The sequence below is a fragment of the Podarcis gaigeae genome, assembly GCF_964106915.1.
Source record: "Podarcis gaigeae genome assembly, chromosome: 10".
Classification (NCBI taxonomy): domain Eukaryota; kingdom Metazoa; phylum Chordata; class Lepidosauria; order Squamata; family Lacertidae; genus Podarcis; species Podarcis gaigeae.
This window is the reverse complement of record NC_139686.1, coordinates 14,549,424-14,571,883: the sequence shown is the minus strand read 5'-3', so window position 1 is coordinate 14,571,883 and position 22,460 is coordinate 14,549,424. Positions and strand designations below refer to the sequence as shown.

The window sequence follows — 22,460 nt, the reverse complement described above, 5'->3', positions numbered from 1 at the left end:
CAGAACAGTTCGAATGATGTCTCCTTTCTGTAAGGCCCTGAACTCTGAGGAATAGGGTAGTAAGTTTTAGTTCCTGAGTGCAAACCCTTTTGAGAGAACTGTTGTGCAGCAGAGGTAAACAAGAAGAGGCAGGTTTTTTCAGTCAACATAATGATCAAAGTTCAGGAAGACACAACCTGAAAAACAAAACAGGGCTGTGTCTTATTAATTTTATAACACTTACATAAATCATATCATTTACTGTATTTTCCGCTCTATAACACACACCCGACCATAACACGCACGTAGTTTTTAGAGGAGGAAAATCCGTAGGCATGCCACCCGTAGGCATTCCCTCCATAACACGCACAGACATTTCCCCTTACTTTTTAGGAGGAAAAAAGTGAGTGTTATGGTGCAAAAAATACGGTATGTAAAAGTCCTTCTTTATGTACTGCTGTTTGGGAGTTTTATGTATAAATCATTAGCTGTAAGTCTTTTCAGAGTCCTTTCATAAAGACACTTGGAAAACAAAAATAATTTTAAAAAATAGTTAAACTTGCACAAAACAAAAATAATTTTAAAAATAGTTAAACTTGCATCAATATCAAATCATCTTTTCCATGATGGCTATGAGTAGTTTGTGAGCACTTGTGATTTGTTCACACAGACTGAAGATGACTGTTCATAAGTTATATGTTTGCTTTTCCATACCTCCCAATACCTTGCTTTCTCTTTGTTTTAGAAGTACTTTTATTCAGCTTCAGTCTTCGTCGCTTCACCTACCTATTGCTGCTTTTCCTGACATCTGCTAGTATCTGTTGCTGCAACAAAATGTTATCATTTCTCCCCTTCTTTACCTACTTTTGTCTCTCCTAAAGCAGTACTTTATAGTTTCCCCCTCCACAATAGAACGATCTTCAGTTCTGTAGTTCCAAGTAAGGCAGTATCTTATTAAATGCAGTACTTAAGATGCCATCCTTTATACTGAATAGACAAACTTAAAGCAAATATTTTGAGAGCTTTTTTTGGGCTCAGGTAAGGGTATAGGCCAGACATGGATCTAGACTTAAATGTAACGGGAGTGAGACTGAAAGAAGTTGCAATTGTGTCAGTGCATATTTATTTAATATGTTAAATCATTAACCTGCCCCTCTACGGAGAAGTATCAAGTAGCTTTGGAACCCTAGCAGGTAGAGACTCTTCTTCATCCCTGATTCAGCTGCATTTCAGTCTCCCTGGCCTAACCTTGATCTATTGTTATTCCAGCACTAAAGTAGCTTGGGCTACTTCATGGCTAACAATTTACAAAGAGATTATGAATACTTGAAACTCAATTCTTTTATTTTTAATCTATGCCAATGGGGATTAATTTACTTTTGATCCTAAATTATAGACTCCCCCACCCCAGTGAATGCATTTTTTTCTATAATTTCACACCTGAAAATAACTTGGTGTACTGAATATTACCTGCTAAGAATATGCCACTGCTTTTGGGTCAATAGCATATTAGAAGTAACATTGCATTCTTTTTTAGCTATTGTATATGATTGTGATTAAAAGGGACGCGGGTAGCCACAGAGCCTAGGACTTGCCGATCAGAAGTTGGAAGATTGGCAGTTTGAATCCCCGTGACGGGGTGAGCTCCTGTTTCTTGGTCCCTGCTCCTGCCAACCTAGTGGTTCAAAAGCACATCAAAGTGCAAGTAGATAAGTAGATAAATAGGTACCGCTCCAGCGGGAAGGTAAACGGTGTTTCTGTGCGCTGCTCTGGTTCGCCAGAAGTGGCTTAGTCATGCTGGCAACATGACCCGGAAGCTGTACGCTGGCTCCCTTGGTCAATAAAGCGAGATGAGCACCGCAATCCCAGAGTCGGCCACGACTGCACCTAATGGTCAGGGGTCTCTTTACCTTTTATGATTATGATTGTCTTGAACATAGTGCAAAGGTGGGGTAGAAACTCTGGTTTTTGAATGGCAGAACATGAAAGGATACCTGTTCAGTCTAAGTTGAAAGGGACCACACCTAAGTACTAGGCTGAGTTATTTCAAGCAAGGATTATAGGAACTGATACTGAATTACCGGTATGTCCTATAACTGGAACTTAAGATCCATTGTGGTATCATAAATATTGGGTTCTGACTGAGGAGGCCTGAATACAAATGATTTTTCATGAGAAAATCTGGGTGACCCTGAACTCCTGTCTTATGCATGGACACTTTGTCTCTATGCCTAAACAACCTCACAGGATTGTTTTGAGGACAGATAGGGAAAATCTGGGTGCTGTATTGTGAGCTTCTGAGAGAGTAGGTAGGCTTTAATTATGTGATAAATTTGTAAGTAATTCCCCACACATGGTGTTATACCTAGGTTCAAATGATTTTTTTAAATGTCAGATACCTTTTACAAGTAGGTTTCTTGTTGGAGGCCCTAAACCTACCTTGGCTGCTGGCTCCAAAATAAAGGCTTTATGCTATTACCCTTTTTCTGGAGCAGTTCAGAGGTTTCACTAGTTGAGGAAAGTAACTGGTTGTACAACTCAATAATGTGCCTGGCTACAGAAACCACAATGTGCATGCTGAAACAAGTTATGCAGAGTCAGCTACTCTTTTGCATACCAAGTTAATTTGTATGTACAAATACTAGCTTTTCAGGTTTAATGACTGTGACTTCAGCTGAGAGCTTAGCCTGGTTCAAAGTTTAGCACTACATAAGCCATAGCCAACTGGTAGGCAGTTCTGTGCCATTTCATATGTGTAATGGATGTTCCTGATGTCATTATCAAGTTTTCCAGTATCACATGTTTTCTGTATTATTTAAAATTTATCACCACTGAAAACATTTGCACATTGTGGAGTGGAGGAAATGAGACATGCTGCAGATGGTGTTAATTGTAGAAAGAGTTCCCCAAACACTATTTTGAAATAGGCTCAATAATAGTGTAATATCTGGTTACATCCAAGCCATTGATTATAATTCTTGTTTGGTTGCCATTCAGAGTGCACACAGAGTGCCTGCCTATCAGTGTTCAACAAATTCTCTTCTAAGTGAGCGCAGAAGAGTAGCGTATCTTTGCTTCAGAGCTGATTAGCAATGAATTCTTACTGTTGTGTTAAACATATCCTGGTGCTGATCAGAGTGACAACAGAGAGAAGAGTCTACCTTGTTATGTATTAATACTTCTATACCCCCTGTTTATTTGCACCCAGTAAGCAGAACACAGTCTCTGAATTGGATGGAAAACATGACTGAGAACCACATTCCAAAACAGCACTTCCTACTGCAGTTGATTTCATTAGCAGTGGAGAAAATTCTCAGCAACAAAATATTATGGGTTAAATGCTTATAAAATACACTATTCCCAGACCATACACTATATTTTGGAAGTTTATCTGGATCCCATGGGAGCATAAATAACCTTGCATTCATTGTGTGATTAAAAAAATACAGTTTGGGAAGAGCATTAGTTTGAAGTTATTTCCTAGTCTGCAAATGGTTCATCTTCATGTTCAATTTGATTGAAATTGTTGGCAGTTTTGGGTTTTGTCCTCTTAGTATCACATCTAAAAACATGCATATTTGAAGCACATTATTAGTAATCTTTGCAACAACCTGCAAGTTACATCAGCATTATTATTTCCATGTTGCAGAAGGGGAACAGAGAGTGGCTTGCTGGGAGCCAGCTTCAAATTCCATGCCAGAGGAGGGATTTGAAATGGAGACACCCTGATTAGTACATTTCCTTTTAACCACACTCACTGCACCAGTTCTGTAGTAATCTTCTCGTAAAGGAATATGTGCACCACTTCCCAATATGTTTTTTTCCTTATGAAGAGACCTCTAATGAGCAGAAGAGCAAAGTGGGTTTTCCCATAACTTGTTTGCAGGTAGTTGATATTGGAGTGCAATTGCTCATCTTCTTGGGCAGGTGGCAGCAGATCTGGTTTATGCTTCCTTGCTCTTGTACGCCCAGGCTTTCCCTGCAATTACTACTCAGGAAAATTGCTTCAGTATTTTTGCCTTTTTATTGGCACAGTGGGGAAGAGGATTAGCTGCTGAAAATTGGAGCAAGCTAGATGAAAGCCTTTTGTCTGGTTTTGTAGATGGTTACATTTAACAAGGTTGGGGATTGTGCTTCCTTAGTCCTAAACCTGCTTTTTCCTGGAGGTTTATGAGGAATTTTGTGTATCTGTTTTATTGAAAGAATACTCTGGGATTTTTTATTTGTTCTTAGCCTTAAATATACCACCCCCTTGCAAAAAAGAAAACCCACAGTCTTCCTGTGGACAACTTGTTTGCATTCTTTCTTTTCTAAAATAAGCAAAAGTTCCTACAGTGCCCTACGGAAGTATCTGCAGTTGTCAGAACTCTTCTTGGAGGTAGTGGTGGGCCTCTAGGTTGATTCCAGGAATTGATCTGTTTGTATTAATAGGACAGGCCATTAAATGTAGCGTTTCTGCGCATTGGCATAATGCTGTTAGGAATGCATGGCTTTTTATTCTTGTCACCACCAAAATCAAGTCATTACCTACTGTTTCTGCCCCCCCCCCCATGTGAGGCAGAAGGTGAAAGGACTCAGCTATACAGCTGTGAATAAAACATTTTGAGGGTGTTTTAAGTGCAATATACAATGTGAAACTAAATGGTGATGGTGAGCCGTAGGGAAAATTCAGTGTATTTTTAAAAACACTCTATGTGTTTAGATTCCACCAAAGTGACCTGTGTTGTTGCTCTTTTCTCTTCTAAGACCAATAATATTTTGTGTTGAATCACTTCTGCTCCTCATACCCACCCCAAGCAATAAGCTTCTCTGTATTTTGATCTGGAGTATGGGGTGAGTCCCATGTTGGGACTTTATGTATTTATTTCATTGAATTGAATTGAATCGAATTGAATTGATAACTCTCCCTCCCTCCTGAAGGAGGAATCTAGCATAGTGTAACATAGCTGATCCATGATGGCAGTTCTATCTGATAGTTGCAGCAATCTTACATAATTGTAACTTGATTGTTGATAGTTGCCACCCTATGATATCACATGGCCCTCATCTTCTATTCAAGGTTGTTGCGCTCACATAAAAAAGCCAGTCAAACATGTAATGCGTAAGAGCATACCTTCAGTTGGCGGCCAGGAGTATGAGAACCACTAATACAGGAAAGGAGGCAACAGAAGATCTGGCTGCTGGGAATAGCAAAGAACTGCTTTGGTTTTGGTTTTGAGCAGAAGATTCTAATGGTGATTATGCCAATAAAGATTGGCTGTGATTTTGTGAAGGCAAAATAACTCACCTCACTCCTATCTGAGAAAGAATCCTAATGACATTATGAGAATCCCCATTTTATAAATATATAAAAACAAAACAAAAAATGTATTGATGCTGGGAGTAGATTAACTAAGAATTCCATTGAGCAAGGCCACTTATGGTGGTTAACTTGGAGTTTTCCTTGATGAGCATAGCTTGCCAGATCCTTCTGGCGGGCTCCTTTAAAGTGCAACAATAGCTGCAACCTTAGCATAGGTCAAGAGGGACATGGCCTAGGTGATTAAAAATGTTGAATATGTGTAGAATCTTACAGGGAGGATAGACTGGGGGAGGTCTGGGCATTTAGCTGTCCCTAGTCTTTCCGCTTGCACATAACATGTTCTGAGATGTGATGCTCCAGAATATTGTTTTAGAAGTCCACTCCTTAATCCTGTCCTGACCTATTTTATCACTGAAAGCCTGTTCTGGCTTTTATTATACTTATTTTTAACATTTATTTTTACTTTTGGATGCTTTCCATCTTTTTAAGTCACTTGCAGCACGAAGTGTTATGACCAGCGGGACTCACCCAGTTAGGAACAGATTGATTGGAACTCCTTCAGGCTGGACACATGTAATGCTACTCAAATTTGAATCATCTTCTCATTTATGTTGTGGCACTGTAAATTTATGCAGGTGGAACAGACTTTAGATGGGTTTATTTATGGTGAACTGGTGACCTTGTATCAGCAGTGATGACTTTGATGTTCATGAAATATTCTAAACATTGCAAAAGGAGCTTAAAAATGCATGTTGAAGGCAGCTTCTGTTTTTCATTGTAACATCAGCTGTGTAGTTTTAAAATATATATACAGTATCCTCTCATTACTGAATTTCAAGCAGGGCACATATCCCTTGTTATCTGGTGAAAGTACAGTAGTTAAGCAAGGTTGACCTTAGAATTACCAGATTTTTTTCACTGAATCCGGAGACATTAAATAAATAAATAAATCACGTTTGGGACGTTGATGCTGCAGTGATGATGGTGGCAGAGGGAAGGGAGGCTTTACACTGCCTTTTGGAGCAGCCCCATCCCAACTCCTACTTGCGTGCAAGCAGGAGGGGGCAGGGATCCCTCATCTGGGAAGGCCTAACTGAGAGATTCCTGCCCTCTCCTGCTTGCATGCAAGCTCTGATAGGCAGCGTGTTGTTGGGGTCAGGGAAGGTGGAGGCAGCCCGGAAGCTGCATCTTAGAGCCCCTGCACCACCATCCTATGGGGACTTCTGAGCAGCTCCTGAAGCCAGCCAGAGCCAACTGCTCCAGGCTGCTGAGACTGCTGCTGTTGCATTTCCTAGGAACATTAGATGAAATCCGGGGACATACCGGGGATGGAATTTGTCCGGGGACTTATTCGCAAATCCGGGGACTGTCCCTGGGAAACCCTACTTTAGAAGCCTCTAATGAGTTACTCTTCCAACTATTTTTTGACTTTTAGACTGATAAATCGTGTGGTCCCAGAGATACAAGCAATGTAGAACAGTGATTATGTACAGATGCTTTTTTGTTATATTTTCTTAAGTATATATGAATGAGGAACTTTTAGGTTAGTAATACAATACTTTATTGTAAATATTTATTATTTCAAGTGGTGACCAGTGATATGGGTTTTCAAGAAAAATTTCCTTTCTAAATTAGCATAATTTGCATAGGATAGTCTGCATAAAAATATTAATTCTGATGCCTTAGGGTGGAGTGGGGGGCTCATCAGCTGATCACTATGCAGAGTTTACAGAGCGCTTTGTGCAGGGGGTTATCAAGTGCCTGGCAGCATCGCCTGCATGAGCAGGTTCTTTGCAGGAAACTGTTTTGTGCAGCCAATTCAGCAGGCTTTGATTTTACCACAAATCAGCTAATGAACTACACAACTTGAAGCAAGCTTTCCTTTGCCCAGTGCACAGTTGGGAGGGAACTTTAAGGCCCCCAATTGTGCATTGGCAGCCACACCTCTATCTCCCCCACACCTGACATCACATGCAGTTAGTGGGTGTGATTTGATGAAAACAGTGTCACAGTCCCAATTTGACCCCTTGGCAGGACAAGTTTGGGCCAGAGGTTTCTACCCCTGCCCTTGAACAATCAAAGTCAGCATGTTCATTTTAGCTTCATTTAGTAAACAACCCTAAGAATTTTGATACTGCCTAGTTTATCTAATATATATTAGCAGTTAGGTGTGTGGCAAATTATTAAAAGTTTAAGGCTGAATGAACAGCTTCCCATTGTTCGAACTTAAAAGAGACACTCCCCACTTTTTCAGGACAGATAAAAGAAAGTACTTCATGCAGCACATAATTAAACTATGCAACCTCCTCCCACAGGAGGCAGTGATGGCCTGCAGCCTAGGTGACTTTAAAGTAGGATTAGACAGGTTCATGGAGAAGAGGGGTATCAACTGCTACTAGCAATAGTGGCTATGTTCTTCCTCCACAGTTGGAGGTAGCAATGCTTGCTGAAAATCACAGGAGGGGAGAGTGCTCTTGGCTTCACTTTTTGCTTGTGGAATTCCCACAGGCATTTGGTTGGCTATTGTGAAAACAGGATGGAAGACTAGTGTCAGGTGCTGGTGGTGGTTGCTTGTGAGTAACCAGGCAGGACTCCGACCTGTCTTTTACAGGTTTTATTGGTGCAAACTATTTACAGTGCATAACCACAAAGTTCATGTCCGTCTTAGTCACTTGCAGATTCCGGGAGAGGCCCCTTCCAGTTTTTCCCCCAACATAAGAAGAACTTAGACACTCCAAATCTCCACCTCCCCTCCTTATGTTTCACCCCTCTGCACAAGCTGGGCGACGGAAACGGCAGGTGTGTATCTTCGAGCCCTCCCTTCGCTTGGCTGCCCCCTTCCCTCTCTTCTCCACTGGAGGCAAGACTTTCCCCACCGCTGGACGAGGAGCTGCTCCTCAGAAGCTTCAGAGGCTCTCTGTATCCCCCTGCCTCCCTCCCCTGTTCCAATGGCAGTCCCCTGACAACTAGATAGTTCTACTGTCTATTTCAACCATGCAGGTAAATAATAATAATAATAATCCTGGGATACTGATACCATCTGTTGTGTCAAATTCAACATTCTGCACTCCACAGTCCTGACTATGTTGCAACATTGAATTGTTTACTACTGGCAATGTTAAATCTGCATTTGAAATGATCTGTCACCATAATATCTTTTAGTACTAATTTACAGTATTTCATAACATTTTGTTCCTTTCACAATCTCAAGTTATGTATGTTGCCTTCTAAAATTGTAAATGGGAGATATTTCAGCTCCTAACGTAGTTGAATTATGTCATTGAAATGTATTTAATGAGCATTGATGCCAGGAGCAGCAATGCCAACATGAACAATTACCATGCTTGGTCTTTTATTTTTCTGGCATTTTCCTCATCTTTATTCAGTGTATAAAACTGGCATTTTAATAGCTTGTTTTATTTTATTTTTTTAAAGAAGTTTTGTAACCTTTATTGGTCTTCATGGCAACCCACCTGTTCAGCCTTGTAGTTACTCCCATTTTTACCATTTTGGAGACTTGAGGACAAGAGCTTATTTATATGGTCAAAATAAGGATGATCACTACCTTTATGAATACAGATATCCTTGATACTTAACCATATGTCTCTGCTATCCTATGTTGGGATAATTTAAATGCATACATTTTCTTTGTAGAACAATGAAGTCTACATCACAAGGAAAACAACCCTGAAGCTGTCATGCAGAGTTGAACTGAGTGCAAAGCATTGCATGAGAAACAACCTTGACTTGTACAAGAACATTTAAAGTATCATATACAGTAATAGCCAACCCTCCAGTAAAAACTTCCTGCTTTGATTTAGATCTTCACTTACTACAGAGTATCAGCATTTTGTAAGACAGAGCAAGCAAATGTCTTTGTTGTTAATATCTTGTGGCTGTTAATTGATTAGTATGCCAATGGGTTCTAAGACAACTATATTGTCTGGAGATGACAACATGTTAATAGCTTAACTTAACAGAGATTTATTTTGAGAATCTGTTTCATGGGCCCCAAAGAGGTGAGCTGCTGAATTCTAGTTTTAAATTACGGTGTGTTCGGAGTTTTAAACTTCTCCCTCTATCTGAAATTGAAGGTCAGAATACAATAATCAACGGCAGACACATTCTCAGATTCTTTTGCAGACCCAGCAGGGAATCAGAGCCCCCCCCCCCCCATCATTCTGCAGAATGAGTCGCTTTCTGAATCCAAACACTAGCAACCTAGGGCTATTCATCTAAAGAGTGATATGAAGGCATATGTGTATTGTAGCATAATGGCTAAAAGCAAGAGAGAGCCAGTTGGAGAAATTTTCTGTTTGGTAATAAAGGACTTGGCACATATGGCTGGTTGAGGGTAGCAAAAGGGAGCAGTCCTGTTTGGCTTGAAAAAATGGCACCCTCAACAGATATTTCAGGTAATTGCAATCTTAATTTTCAAAACTAGATATCATTAGCAACTCTCATTTTAATATTGTTTAGTAGCATGTTTCCGGAAAAATACTTAGTTGAGGAAGGTCCTAAGATTTCTGAAAGACGTCATATATCTAGTCATATTGAAGTAATCAGTGTTGCTTAGTTTACAAGTTTGTGACTGGGAGGCTCTATCTGAGATCTAGACTGTTCTACACATGGTTTGAGAACACACTTTGCTGATTAACATGTTTGCCTGTCCCAGCTGGTTTTTCTGGGATGTGCCCCCAAACAGTGGGTGTAGTCTGCAGCTGCCATGGGTAGTGTCCCTGATTAGAACTCAATTTTGTATTCTTTTGGTGAAATCAGCACATCATTGAGGATAATCTACCTTACGCTTCTTCTGAGAGAATGAGTATTGTAGCATTGCAGGTAATTTTCTAATGCTTTCTGATGCTTTACAAGCTCTTTAAGCATGAAATGTATAATTTCTGAACTTCTAAACTCCTTTCCTTATTCTGAAATATTATAAAACAATTTACTGGTGACACAGCTTATTTTTTAATTCAGTGCAGCTGTTGGATTTAAATATAGTAAAATGTATTTTATAATACTGTAAAATGTCGGAGCAGTATCATTTTAAAATCTTGAGTTTACCACCACCTGGTGACCATCATTGGTTTAGTATTCTCCACGGTTGTGTGACAAGCAATTTGAAAAAGGGCAGCATTGCATAAAGTGTGCTTTCTCTTTCTTGAAGTGATGTTCTTTTAATTATTTCTATAACTGATTAATTAACTTTGAGCATATCTCTAAAAGGTATGCTAATATTGAGGTTGTAGTTAGAAAAATTAGCACTATGAAACTGCAGAAATCTTTTTGGCCAGCTGAGGGCACCACCTTCTTTACATTTCGATGATCTGTGTTTAGAAGGTTTCAAAAAACAGAATTGGCTTCCCTGATTGCATCTTGAGTAGAATCAGAACGATTGTTTTACTTCTCCACATACTAAACAAAACTGCCCCATGAGTTTGAAGTTTATACAGGAGGCTCCAATGCAGGAAATCATTTTAAAGCCAGACTTTCCTTTAAACGTCTGCATACAGCTCTGCTTTGTAGATTGTATGCACAGATTGCATGTTTCAGGGATAGATCTGGAATTGCCTCTGCTGTCTTAAACTCGAATATTTGCTTGGTAGTGAATGGCAGGTACAGCTAATTTGGAACAACTGTTTCTTAGGGAATATAAATAAACACTGTTTCATTTTTATAATTGTTTCTGGCTTGTGTAGCAAGTAATATTCTTGCTGTACCAGGGCTTTATATATGTGTGAGTACAAGGCATCCAGATTAAAAACTTGTTATTAAAAGTTTTAATAGAAAGTACTATATGGTCATTTATAGCAGCATTTCCCAACTGAGGGTCTTATATCCCTCTGGGGGCCCCCTGGATATTCCATGGGGGGCACAGGTGAAAATCACATAAATGGGAGTGGCACAGCACAAGGCTAGAGGGCCACAGAGGGAAGTGAGCAGTGAAGGGGGGAAATCATTTTTAAAAAATCCTGGTTGGCTATCCGCTTGGCCAAGGTAAGGGGGCAGCCCACCAGGGCCTAGTGCTACTTTTTGCAACTTGGGTTTGCATTGGTACATCAGGGGAGAAGGAGGCTGAAAGTGCGCCGATAATCTCCACTCCTCAGGGAGGCAAAGCAAAAGGAAACTCAACCCAGATTGGGCTCGCCACCACGAACTACCCTCCCTGCACCCTCCTGTCTCTAGTGACATCCGCCTCCCCCAGATAATCACCCTCACCGCCACGTGTCCCTTTCCAAGTCCTGATGGGGGTCTCTCCAAAGTGCGCTTTGGTGCACGGCAGCTGGCATCTCTTCTGCGTCTCTCTCTCTCTCTCTCTCTCTCTCTCTCTCTCTCTCTCTCTCTCCGTCTTTGGAAGTGTGGCACTCAAAACGGAAGTAACACCCCCCCCCAAACGGAGTTCGTCCGCATCCCCCCAAAAATCACAACACGGAACACTCATTCCCGGGTTTGCAGTGTTCGTAATCCAAAAAATTCATTAACTAGGCTGTTCGTAACCCGAGGTACCACTGTATAAGAATCTTTGTATTTGACAAGCAGCTAGAATTTCTAACAAAAAGTTGGTGTAGTCTAGTGGCTACGAGTGAGTATCAAATAACCTAATTCTACTGTTAACTGACATCCCATCTCTCTTTTGAAACACTTTACAGTGGTACCTCGGTTTAAGAACAGCCCTGGTAACAAACTATTCAGTATAAGAACTCCGCAAAACCGGAAGTAGTGTCCCTGTTTGCGAACTTTACCTCGGTCTAAGAAAGGAATCCGAATGGTGGAAGGGCACCGGTGACTGGAGGCCTCATTACGGAAAGCGTGCCTCGGTTTAAGAACAATTTCGGTTTAAGAACAGACTTCCAGAACGGATTAAGGTCGTAAACTGAGGTACCACTGTACTTGGAGCAGTCCTGGTTTGTTTCCAGTGGGAGAGGGAGATGGGTGAGGCTCCCATTTTGACCAGTAGAGCCCATGATCCAGAACCCCCAGGTCAGGTAAGTGTGGTGGTGGGGTGGCAATGGGTAGGGCTGGGCGAGCCAGAACTGCTTGTTGCCATCGCTAGTGCTGGGCCCGGTGGCAGCCTGGGCCTGACTCTGTGAGGCACAGGGTGCAATCCACCCTGAGTGCCTAGTGGATCAGAGCCTTTGGATGTTGCCAAGGCGCAGGGCCTGTCGGCAGCAGCAGCCCGGTTTTGCAAGACGCAGGGTGAAATCTACCCAGTGCCTAGCCGAGCAGGGTCATCTGGTGCTGCTGATTTGCATCTAGGAAATAACAGTGTCTACTTAGTAGAAAGCCACACTGAGTTCAGTGGGCATGATAGTGGCTGCAGATACTTCTCAGTTCAGGTATTTTGCAAGAGGTTTATAGTTTAGAAATATATAATTTTATTTTGCAAGGTCCTAAGTAACTTCTGTTATCGTTTGATGTAATTGAACCTGCATAAGTCTAAATAACTGGGTACAGGCTTACGTCCATTCACTCCAGTTGTATCTTGAAAAGGTATGAATGCACTCCATTCATCCTCATGCCTCTTTTTGCAATCTCACTCTTCTCACCTCATGTAAACATGTACAAATTGCAGCCTTGCAGGGAGAAGTTTGCCATCTAAAATATTAGATGTTAAAAACTGCATTTTTCTTAAGCTTAGGTGTAGAAAAGCAAAACATAAAATATGTTGCAATAGAGTATGTAACCTTGGGTTACATACGCTTCAGGTTACAGACTCCGCTAACCCAGAAATAGTGCTTCAGGTTAAGAACTTTGCTTCAGGATAAGAACAGAAATCGGGCTCCGGCGCAGCAGCAGCAGCATGAGGCCCCATTAGCTAAAGTGGTGCTTCAGGTTAAGAACAGTTTCAGGTTAAGAACGGACCTCCGGAACGAATTAAGTACTGTACTTAACCTGAGGTACCACTGTATTTCCTGACTAATGCACCATTACGTGCTTGATTCACTTTAAAACACAAGAGGGCAGCTTTAGTAGATTATGTTAATCAAATCTAAAGTTGCAGTCGAATGCACAGTGGATTCCCGTAGTGTGTGGTGGATTTAGAGCACCTTTTTCAAGAGACATCATTAACTCATTAAAGATTCCCTTTAAAAAAAACACCCCATATATGTGCTCTAATTATTCTTGGATCTGGCACAAAGAAATGGCTATGTTTCTGTAACATTACTCTATATTACAACAGAATTCTATAACGTTACTGTATGTTGCAATAGAGCTGGCAAAATTTTATACATTCGAGAACATATTTTCATGCAGTTCCAAATGGTTAAAATCAAAGTGTTGTAGATTCCAATAAATGTTTTAGAAAGCTAATGTTCTCTGTTCAGCTGGCTACAGGACAGTTCAGAAATGGCTAAATACTTGTCAGTGTTTTGTAAAATGTTACACAATTTGTGGGAGTAGGATATATGCTTGTTTAATGTTTTAATTTAATATTTTAAGTAATACTTTCATTGAGTAATACTTTCATTGAAATAGCCCAGTTATTCAGGAATGCCCAGATAGGAACCCATGAGGACTATAAAGAAACTATAATGCCTTAAAACATTTATATTAACTAGGCAATTGTCCACAGCCAAAAGCAAAATGAAAATTTACATGGTTGTGAACAGGAAGCTGCCAGAATGGGAGATAAGCAGTGTTTGAGCCATTTAAATTTGTTGGGTTGCATTAGGCAATCAAAATTAATGTGCTGTGTTCCCTCCCTTCCCCAAGAATTATAAAGCCCTCTTGCATGAACAGAGCCAACCTGTTTGACTGTGTCTCCTTTGTGTGAAGTTTGGTATGGCATTAAGAGGAGGTCAGGATGTGTGCCTGATTGCTGATGTCCTGCATTCATAAAGCAGATGCCTCCCCTTGGTGAGTAGATGGTGCCACTCGAGTACTTAATTTTGTGAAATACCTGACAATATTGCACTGTGATCAAAGAGTAGTTGCGGTGATTACTGCTCCTTGATAAAATATGAATAATTTCCCAGTCATAATTAGGTCATAATATATTTGCATGTTTTATGTAAGATTAGTTTACATAGAACTTTCTTGCCAACAACTTGTGTGAAAGTCAGGTAAATGCAGTATTTTGTGTGAAGTTACTAATAGGCTTTTTAAGATGCAGTAACACAGCTGAGAGAATTGGACTATAATTTTTGTCTGATAATTGAAACCTGAAATTAGACATGGTTATTAGATTTCATCTTTAAAAAATTCCCAGATCCAGGTCAACTTTGCTGTTGCTGTTAAATAAGACAGGGAGAGAACTTTCTTTAAATAATAGTAGATGAGCAAATAGTAAAACGAGATAACAGTTTACATTTGGCCCATTACTTGTAATGAATGGTAGTACTTCTTATTCTGTAGAAACCATATACACAGGTTTTGTTTCTTTTCTAATATGTGGCACTATACTGTGCAAGTGCTCCTGTTGACTGACAATATTCTCAAGCTAGGAGTGTGCCTTTTGTAACTTACAACTTACACTTGTTTAACAAGTGCGATTTCAACTTCAACTTTGAAGGCCAGCTGGAGGAAGTCACACAAATTAAACGCATAGGAAATGAAGAGCTCAAAAGCTCTTTTTGTTCAGGATTTTCCTGGTACAGAATGAGCTTTTAAGCTCTCAGACTTGCTTACTGGGCTCTGCAAGGCTTTCACGAGATCTTGTAGGAATTCAGATGAGCCTTTGATATCTCGTGAGAGGCTCCCAGAGCCCATGTAAGAACATCCTAGAGCCTGGTAGGCTCCCTTGTTTCTGGTTTTTACTAACCATAGTTTCAGACCAGTATCGGGCACACTGTGGTATATGCCAACCTCCAAATCATTGTTTTTAAAATTGGGTTTTGGAAATCTAGATTTGGAACTTGGTTTAGGGTCATCATCACAAAATATACCGTATTTTTCGCTCCATAAGGCGCACCTAGTTTTTAGAGAGGGAAATCAAGAAAAAAAATTTATCCCCCCCCCCACGCCGCCCCAAAGAGCAGCTCAGAGCTTCTCGGGGCTGCTGGGGGAAGCCCGGGTTCCCCCCCCCCAGCCCCAAAGAGCAAAGAAGCCAAGACAGCCAGCAGGATCCATTACGCTGGCTGTCTTGGCTTGTGCAATAGCCGTGCGCAGCCTCTCCGCTGGCTGTCGTGGCTTGTGCCAAGGCTAAAGAGGAAGCCAAGACAGCCAGCTGTCTTGGTTTCTTTAGCCGCGTGCAGCCTTTCCCAGCCGGAGAGGCTGTGCGCGGCTATGGCAATTTCCCCACCTCCCACAAAAGCCCACAGGAGCCTTACACCCTTTAAGGAGCGCGCGGCTCCTGCAGGCTTTTCTACCAGGAGGGAGAAGGGACTGACTGGCCGCGTCAATTTGGATGAAGGAACCATGTGTTGAGATTATTTCATTGCAGGAAGTTGGACTAGATGACCCTCAGAGTCCCTTCCAGCTCTACATTTCTATGATTCAGTATTTTGACACCTGTCACTTGAACAACTGATAACCGCAAAACAGTTTTGTAGTTCTGCTCGCAAATTTAAGCAAAGACTATGCCTATACATTTTTTTCTTTTTTGCCTGTTTAAAAATACTTCTGTATTTATGTAAGATGATTTAGTTTTATTTTGACACATTGATATTAAGGTTAGAATATCTTTGCTCTTCAAATGCTTCATACACTGATCAAAAGAAATGTGTGAGAGCTGTTGATAAAAGCATTATTGCATGCACTTACCTAGAAAACAGGGCAGATCTTGTTAGAATAAAAAAAAACCACACCACCACCTCAAGCATCCAAAATATTTGCTCTTCTGCCTTCTAATTTTGTACGGAGCAAGTGTTACCCACACCTCATTAAAGCTCGTAATAAAGTTTTATTGTGGTACTTCTTGATTGAAAGATATTCCATTGGAGATTAATGCTAAAATATTGAAAATTGAATTGTTGTAAACTTAATTGTTTTCTTTGTGGCAAATTTGCTAGACACCTAGAATGAAACTATTAAGAACAAATTGATTTTGGTAGTTCATTCTTTACAAAAAGACTTAGCAATCAAATTTGTGCTTATTTGTGCTACTAAATTAAGTCAATATTAGCGACCCCAGGCATGATTTTCCTTTTCCAGATTGATAGCTAATTAGAATGTTTGTTCAAAATAACTTCTGCTTGTTTAGTTCTATGTTTTGTATATGTTGATATAAGAAAAATAAAATACAGGCTTCATTGGGATACGATCTTACATTTCTCTGTGTTACTATAAATATTTCTGCACCACTCTAGTTGTGGTTATCTGAGTCCTTGAATTGGTTTGTTCAAGATGCATTTTACTATAGTGCACACTGACTGATAGCTTGATGTTTTGAAGAAGATGGTGCAATAAAAATCCCATCTATCATTTTGTACAAGTTTATAAGGAAATGCCAGGGATGACTTTGGGAAATTCCCTCATTGGGTAGTAAGCATTTTGTTGATGCCTAGATTATTTAAATTACCTTTTTCAAAACTTTTTCAAAACTGCTACTTTTTAAAAGTGTGGCTTGTTCCTCTGCTTAAAACAATACAGGTAGAAACAAACATTTCTATTCAAGAGATTGTGATCATGAGTAAAGGAAATACTGGAAGAAGAGGGGAAACTACTATCAGAGATTTCTTCAACTCTTTTGGTCTAGACTCCAGAATAAGAAAGAAAGTCTTTAATGAGCACTGGACTGGTTCCCATGTAATACTAAACCCTTGTTTAGCTCTATGTAGACAAGTCTCAGCAATCTCAAGTGAAATGTTGAACTGAGTTTCTGCCAAGTTTACATCATTGTGAATAATCTCACTTTAGTGTCACTTGTGAACCAGGAGTCCTGATTAAAACAAGCAGTGGTTAGTTGCTAAACAAGCTAATTTGTTTGAAGGTGGTTTGTTTTGCAAATAACCATGATTTGTTTGAAACTAGGATCCCTTGTTTGCATGTAATGCTATGCCTATATTCTTATGAAGAAGTTAAATACATTTTTATTAAAGATTGACAAGAGGGAATGGTTTGTTTTTTTCTATAGCTACTTTGAATCCAAGAACCAAGGGATTCTTGGAATTCATTGAAGTCTGTACATGTTTGCCCACCCATCTGTCCACCCATATGTAATATAGAGAGAGACATTTATATGCATATCTCAACTGCTGTTGGTAGCTTACTCATTAACACAGAGTACCACATATTTCTAAGTGAAGTTACACAAATTTTGTCTGACCTTGATTGCCAACCAAAACCTCATGGTTGCCAGGAGCACTCCACTCTTCCTCATCGCCAAGATTTGGTGCTCTGTATGACAGCAGCTCTTAGACTCCACTCCTGTTCTAAGGTGGGAGCAGGAAACGGCAACTGATGAGGACTGTTCCTGCAGGTACCTTCTCCATCTTCAAAGCAGGAATGGGAGAAATGGTCCATTGAGAATAGAGCTTTGTATTGTAGGGTTCCATTTGGAGAGATATGCTTCTGCTGCTTGTTTTCTCACTCCCGCCCCTCATCAAAACAATCTCTCCTAGGAGAAGGATGGAAAGAAAATCAGGATCTAGCTGTGCTATGTTCTTTTTGGTGGATTGTAATAGATTTAGCTCCCTGTTTTCTTTCATTCCTCCATCGCTCTGGCAGGGGGTGAAGGAGGGAGATGAAGTTTGTGCTCAGTCTCCATAGCAATGCTATGGATGCTGTCTGTGGGCTGGTGTTCTTTTGCCCTCCAAGATTCAATGGCAGCTGCTCCTCCTGGCAACTCACTGTGAGAGTTGGGAGGGGAGCATGCAAAGTATGCATGTAGTAGCCCAGAATATGGATGAAGACAGGTGAAACTTACGTAAGTGAACTGGAAGGTGTGCAACCTCACATCTCTTTATTTAACAAGGATGTTAAAATTATTATTTTGTGAAATATATTATTGCACCTAACCAGTAGGCGTATTTTTTTATAGGTATGTTCTTTTGCAAATATTTCCCCCCTTTCTCATTATAGTGAAGCAGCATCTTTATTATCTTTTGTCTTCTCTAATAAGATGTTATACGGTACATATTTGAGAAAAGAGTTTACAAGAATCAAATTTCTGACTACTTAGATTAATCAAGTTTTATGTCATATTCTTTGCACTTTTATTCCTTGTATTTCCCATTATCACATCCTTAATTTGTTAATACCGTAATGTTACCTTTGTTCTTCTCTTGCTAATTTGGCTCTTTTGAAGCTTCTCGTAGTTTCAACAACAAAAGTAGATCGATAATTGGAATGTTCAGTTAGCAATAGGTGATATTCAGTTATGGCAATTCATTTCAGCAGTAATTCTGCTGGCAGGAACCTTGGTTTTAGTGTAGTGCAACTGTCAAATCCAGAGGGTATATTGCGCTTGCAAAGATGTTGAACAAACAATCTCTAGTGCAATTACTGCTGCTATTAGAGTATTAACAACCGTTACAAAATACTCTTATTAAGCTTGTGTGCTACCACTTACACAACACCATCTCTTAAACTTCTTGTGCTAAAGTTGCATTGAATCTCACTCACTGACTGGAGAAGCTTAGACAGCTAATAAAGTACAGTCAAAGTCCATTTCCCAGACCTAGTGGGAAGAGTTCAGAAAAGGTGAGTGAGAACTGCCTATCTCATTTGATGAGGAATGAGTCTGTTTTATATTGGATTTATTTTTTATTTGAAATGATAGTAAAACAGTGAAATCTGGTTTCACTGGATTTAAACAGAAACAACTTAAGTAGCCATGGCAGTACTTAAGTGCAGTGTTGAAACAACTTAAATAAAAATCTTAGTTGGTTTGCTGTTTTTCCATGGCCTGCCAGCTATCTGTAAGTCAATTAAGCTGTGATGAATAGTACAATTCCAAAGTGCAGTGTTAGAGTGTGGTCTTTTCTAATTCTATTGTGAAACAGCATATTATTCTGGGGTACAGACCAGTGTACAGAACAAACTAAGGATGCTAGATAGTACCAGACTAAAGTGGATTAGATTTACGAATATTAACATGAACCTTTGGGTGCAAAATTTACAGTTGAAAGAATATTCTGCTAAGATTTGAGGGTCAAATGGTGATCCAGTTAAGTGTTATTCTCATCTATCAAAGAAGAGTATTGAAGTCTGGGTATATGTTACAGCCAAGTGTTGCAAACAGCCTCTTGCACACGTGGTCCAATTAATTCTAGGGGGATAGAGAGGTCATGAGAGAGGAGAAAATCAATACTTCATGGTGGTTCTGATTTGCTTATTGCAGTTAGTGATTTTTTAAAGATTTGATTTACAGCCCTGTGTTGCTTTGAAAGTAGGCCATCACACACAGAGATGCCTAGCATCAGACTGTTTTTTCAAAGTGGATACAGAGCATGCTCATATTGAATATTTACTCTGAGATTGCAGCCTCTCAGAGCTCCGTCAGTGAAACAGTCATCGAAGTGAGAAGGAAAAGAGCACAGCATGTCCTTTTGTCACTGTTATGTTTGCGAGTACATGATTTATTAGTAGAACTGAAGACTTAAGTTGGAGATAAGCCTGAATTTAGCAAGAGCACAATTTCAACAACAAGCTGTTCTAGGTGAGTTAATATGGGCTGTTTTCCTCTCCCTTGTGTCTAACACAGGAATATAGCTTTATTTTGCTTCCAAGTCTAGCCCCAGAAATACTCTTTATTTCTTTACGCAGTTGAATAACAACAGATTATTATTGTCATCTAAACTGAGCTTCTATATTGGCAGTAGCAAGAATATCATTTAATTGTTGTGTGTGACCATTACCAGTGGAGTGAAGTAAAGTAGCATGCCCTTTACAAAAAAGATTTAAAGGAAGTGGGACCATTCTATAGCAGGAATGAAAAACTGACATGAGGCTTATTTTCCCTTCTATGGGCTGCACATGCTTAATTGTCCTAGTAATATCTTTCAGATGTGTAAATTTCTTCATGTTCTGTATTGGTTGTAGTTTAAATCTGTTTCTTTGCCTGTTGAGGCTCTTCGAAGGCATGATGATCAATGTTTTCGAAACAATTACAGAGTGAATCGTATAGCATTCATTGTTTGTATAGTTCCTAGCAAAAACAGTTCTGTTATACTTTAATATACTTGTTTAATCTTGATATTATGCACTATGTGAAACAGAAGGCAATTTATTTTAGTAAACTTTAAGAAATTGTTTGTGTGCAGTGGGAGGTATGTGTGGATATACTTACATGAAGTAAAATTAATGGTAGGTAATGTTGCATCTATTTGTACTGAATGATTCGAGTAACCTTTTGAAATGAGTATAATTTATTTGACAAGCATTTTGTTAAACATGTCTAATTATTTTTCATAGCCATATTATTCCCTCATCTGTTCAAGATTCTATATTCTGCATTGCATTTTGCAGAAGTGACTTGTCTGTTTAACTTAAACATAAAAATGCTAAAGGTGAACCATATAGTTTGTGCCTACTGATCAAATAGATACTGTTGAAAATAAAATTCTTTTTAAACAATCAGATTATAAACTGATTTAAGAATGGTTACCTTGTAATTTTAAGGGCAGGTACCTGTTGCCTGATGCAAAATGATCCGTGAACATACACAAGTATACATAAAAAGATTGCATGCATGTAAGCATTTTGGCTCACTAGTTGAACGTTGTATCTTATTTGGGGATGATAGCTAGGCACTTTGTAGAGATTTTAAAAAGGAGAGGAAGGATTAGGTACAAAACAGATTGCTTTCAGGCAAAGGTGGGGTTTCCACCTTTCAATTCATTTTAAATTCTTGTCATGCAAGCAGTAAATGATGTAAATGGGTAATATAAATGTATCTGTAGGTACCATGTACATACCAAGTTATAAAGATGGTGCTATTCTTTATTATTGTGATGGTCACATGTTTTTATGAAGGCTCACAGTGTTTAAAGTAATTTCAATAACAGAAGATTTGCCAAGACAGTAGTCACTAAGACTAAGCCCACATCTATCTCTATTTCTTTGAGTAATTCCTCTATAAACAGTTATGTGTTCAGCTTACTCAGAAAATGTGAAAATCTAGAGGATTGTTTCCACACCTGTGATGCCATTTTTAGACTTGGTTTCATGTTGGAAAACTCACATGTTACAAATTACATCAGCATAATAACTAATATTTGGAAATTTAACACATTTTATAGCCCAGTGTTCAGAATGCTTTCATGTAAAAATACACGAGGTAAGCTTGAGTACCTTTTAAGAGGCTAATGCTCACTCTAGAAAGCTCATCATGTATGCTTTTGCAAGCAATTTGATTTTTTTTATTGTATCGTACACAGCATGCTCTCCAGTGCGAATACCTATATGAAACACACACGCTGCTGCTTGCTGATTAATGTAGAGCTCTCTCTGCAGGGGTTGAAGGATGTTATGAATAGATATATTCTGTGAAGAGAGGCTTGCTGATTTTTGTTCAGTAGGGTTTTCAGCAAGGCTAGCAAGAATACACAAATCTGGAACAATATGTATTTATAGGGTGTTTGAAATCTTTGCTACACAAGGCTAGGGTTTCATACTGCCTATGGATCTGAGGACATGCCTAACAGGAACAGTTTTTCATTTTGAGCAATAAGAAATAAACACACAAAGTTTCACTGTGGAAAACACATGTTTTACATGCAGAAGGTCCCAGGTTCATCCCTTGGTAGCTAAAAAGATTTCAGAGAATATGGTTCCTGGGAGAGACCTGGCAGACCTTGGAGAGCTGCTGTCAAGCAAATTAGACAGTACTGCCTTTTGAACAGCAGCCCTCCTTGCCATATGACAAGCTACTTTCAAAACCAAGGGGGATTTCCAAAGATAGGTTGTGAAACATCACAGGGGTCTAATAAGAAACAAGAATCAATCCTGGCAGACCTGGCATACCTGAAGTAGGCATTTTTCTACAATGCTGGCATCTTGGAGGAATTTTGGTTGGAGGGGGAAGGCCTAATATAAGGTAATACTGCAGTGTAATATTGGCTCTTCTCTTCGCTCCCAATCAAATACTCTTTGAATTTGTATTATGTTTACCAAGTCCCCCCCACCCAAAGAATTGCTTGTGTCTGTGTTCTTACAGCATTCAAGATCATCTGTAATGCCATAACATAGGCTTTGGTTATTATGAATGAGGTCCAGCGTAGCATCAGCAGATGAGACAGGACTTCCCCTTCTCCCCTGCCGCTCCTGAACCCTTCCAATCTACTCCAGAGTA

General features: G+C 39.6%; 1 protein-coding gene across 34 annotated transcripts in view; it reads left to right on the top strand.

Annotated features, from left to right (window-relative positions):
• Positions 1-22,460, top strand: part of PLEKHA5 (pleckstrin homology domain containing A5) — a 166,412-nt gene that overhangs the window by 48,062 nt on the left and 95,890 nt on the right. For 5 of the 34 annotated variants that reach the window (XM_083699935.1, XM_083699938.1, XM_083699942.1 and 2 more), the window contains exon 1: positions 19,669-19,826. The exons of 28 other annotated variants lie outside the window; for them this stretch is intronic. The gene's annotated coding sequence lies outside the window, so the exon portion shown is untranslated. Of the gene's footprint in view, positions 1-19,665; positions 19,827-22,460 lie in introns of those variants that run through there. One more of the 34 variants, XM_083699943.1, reaches the window with a different exon arrangement.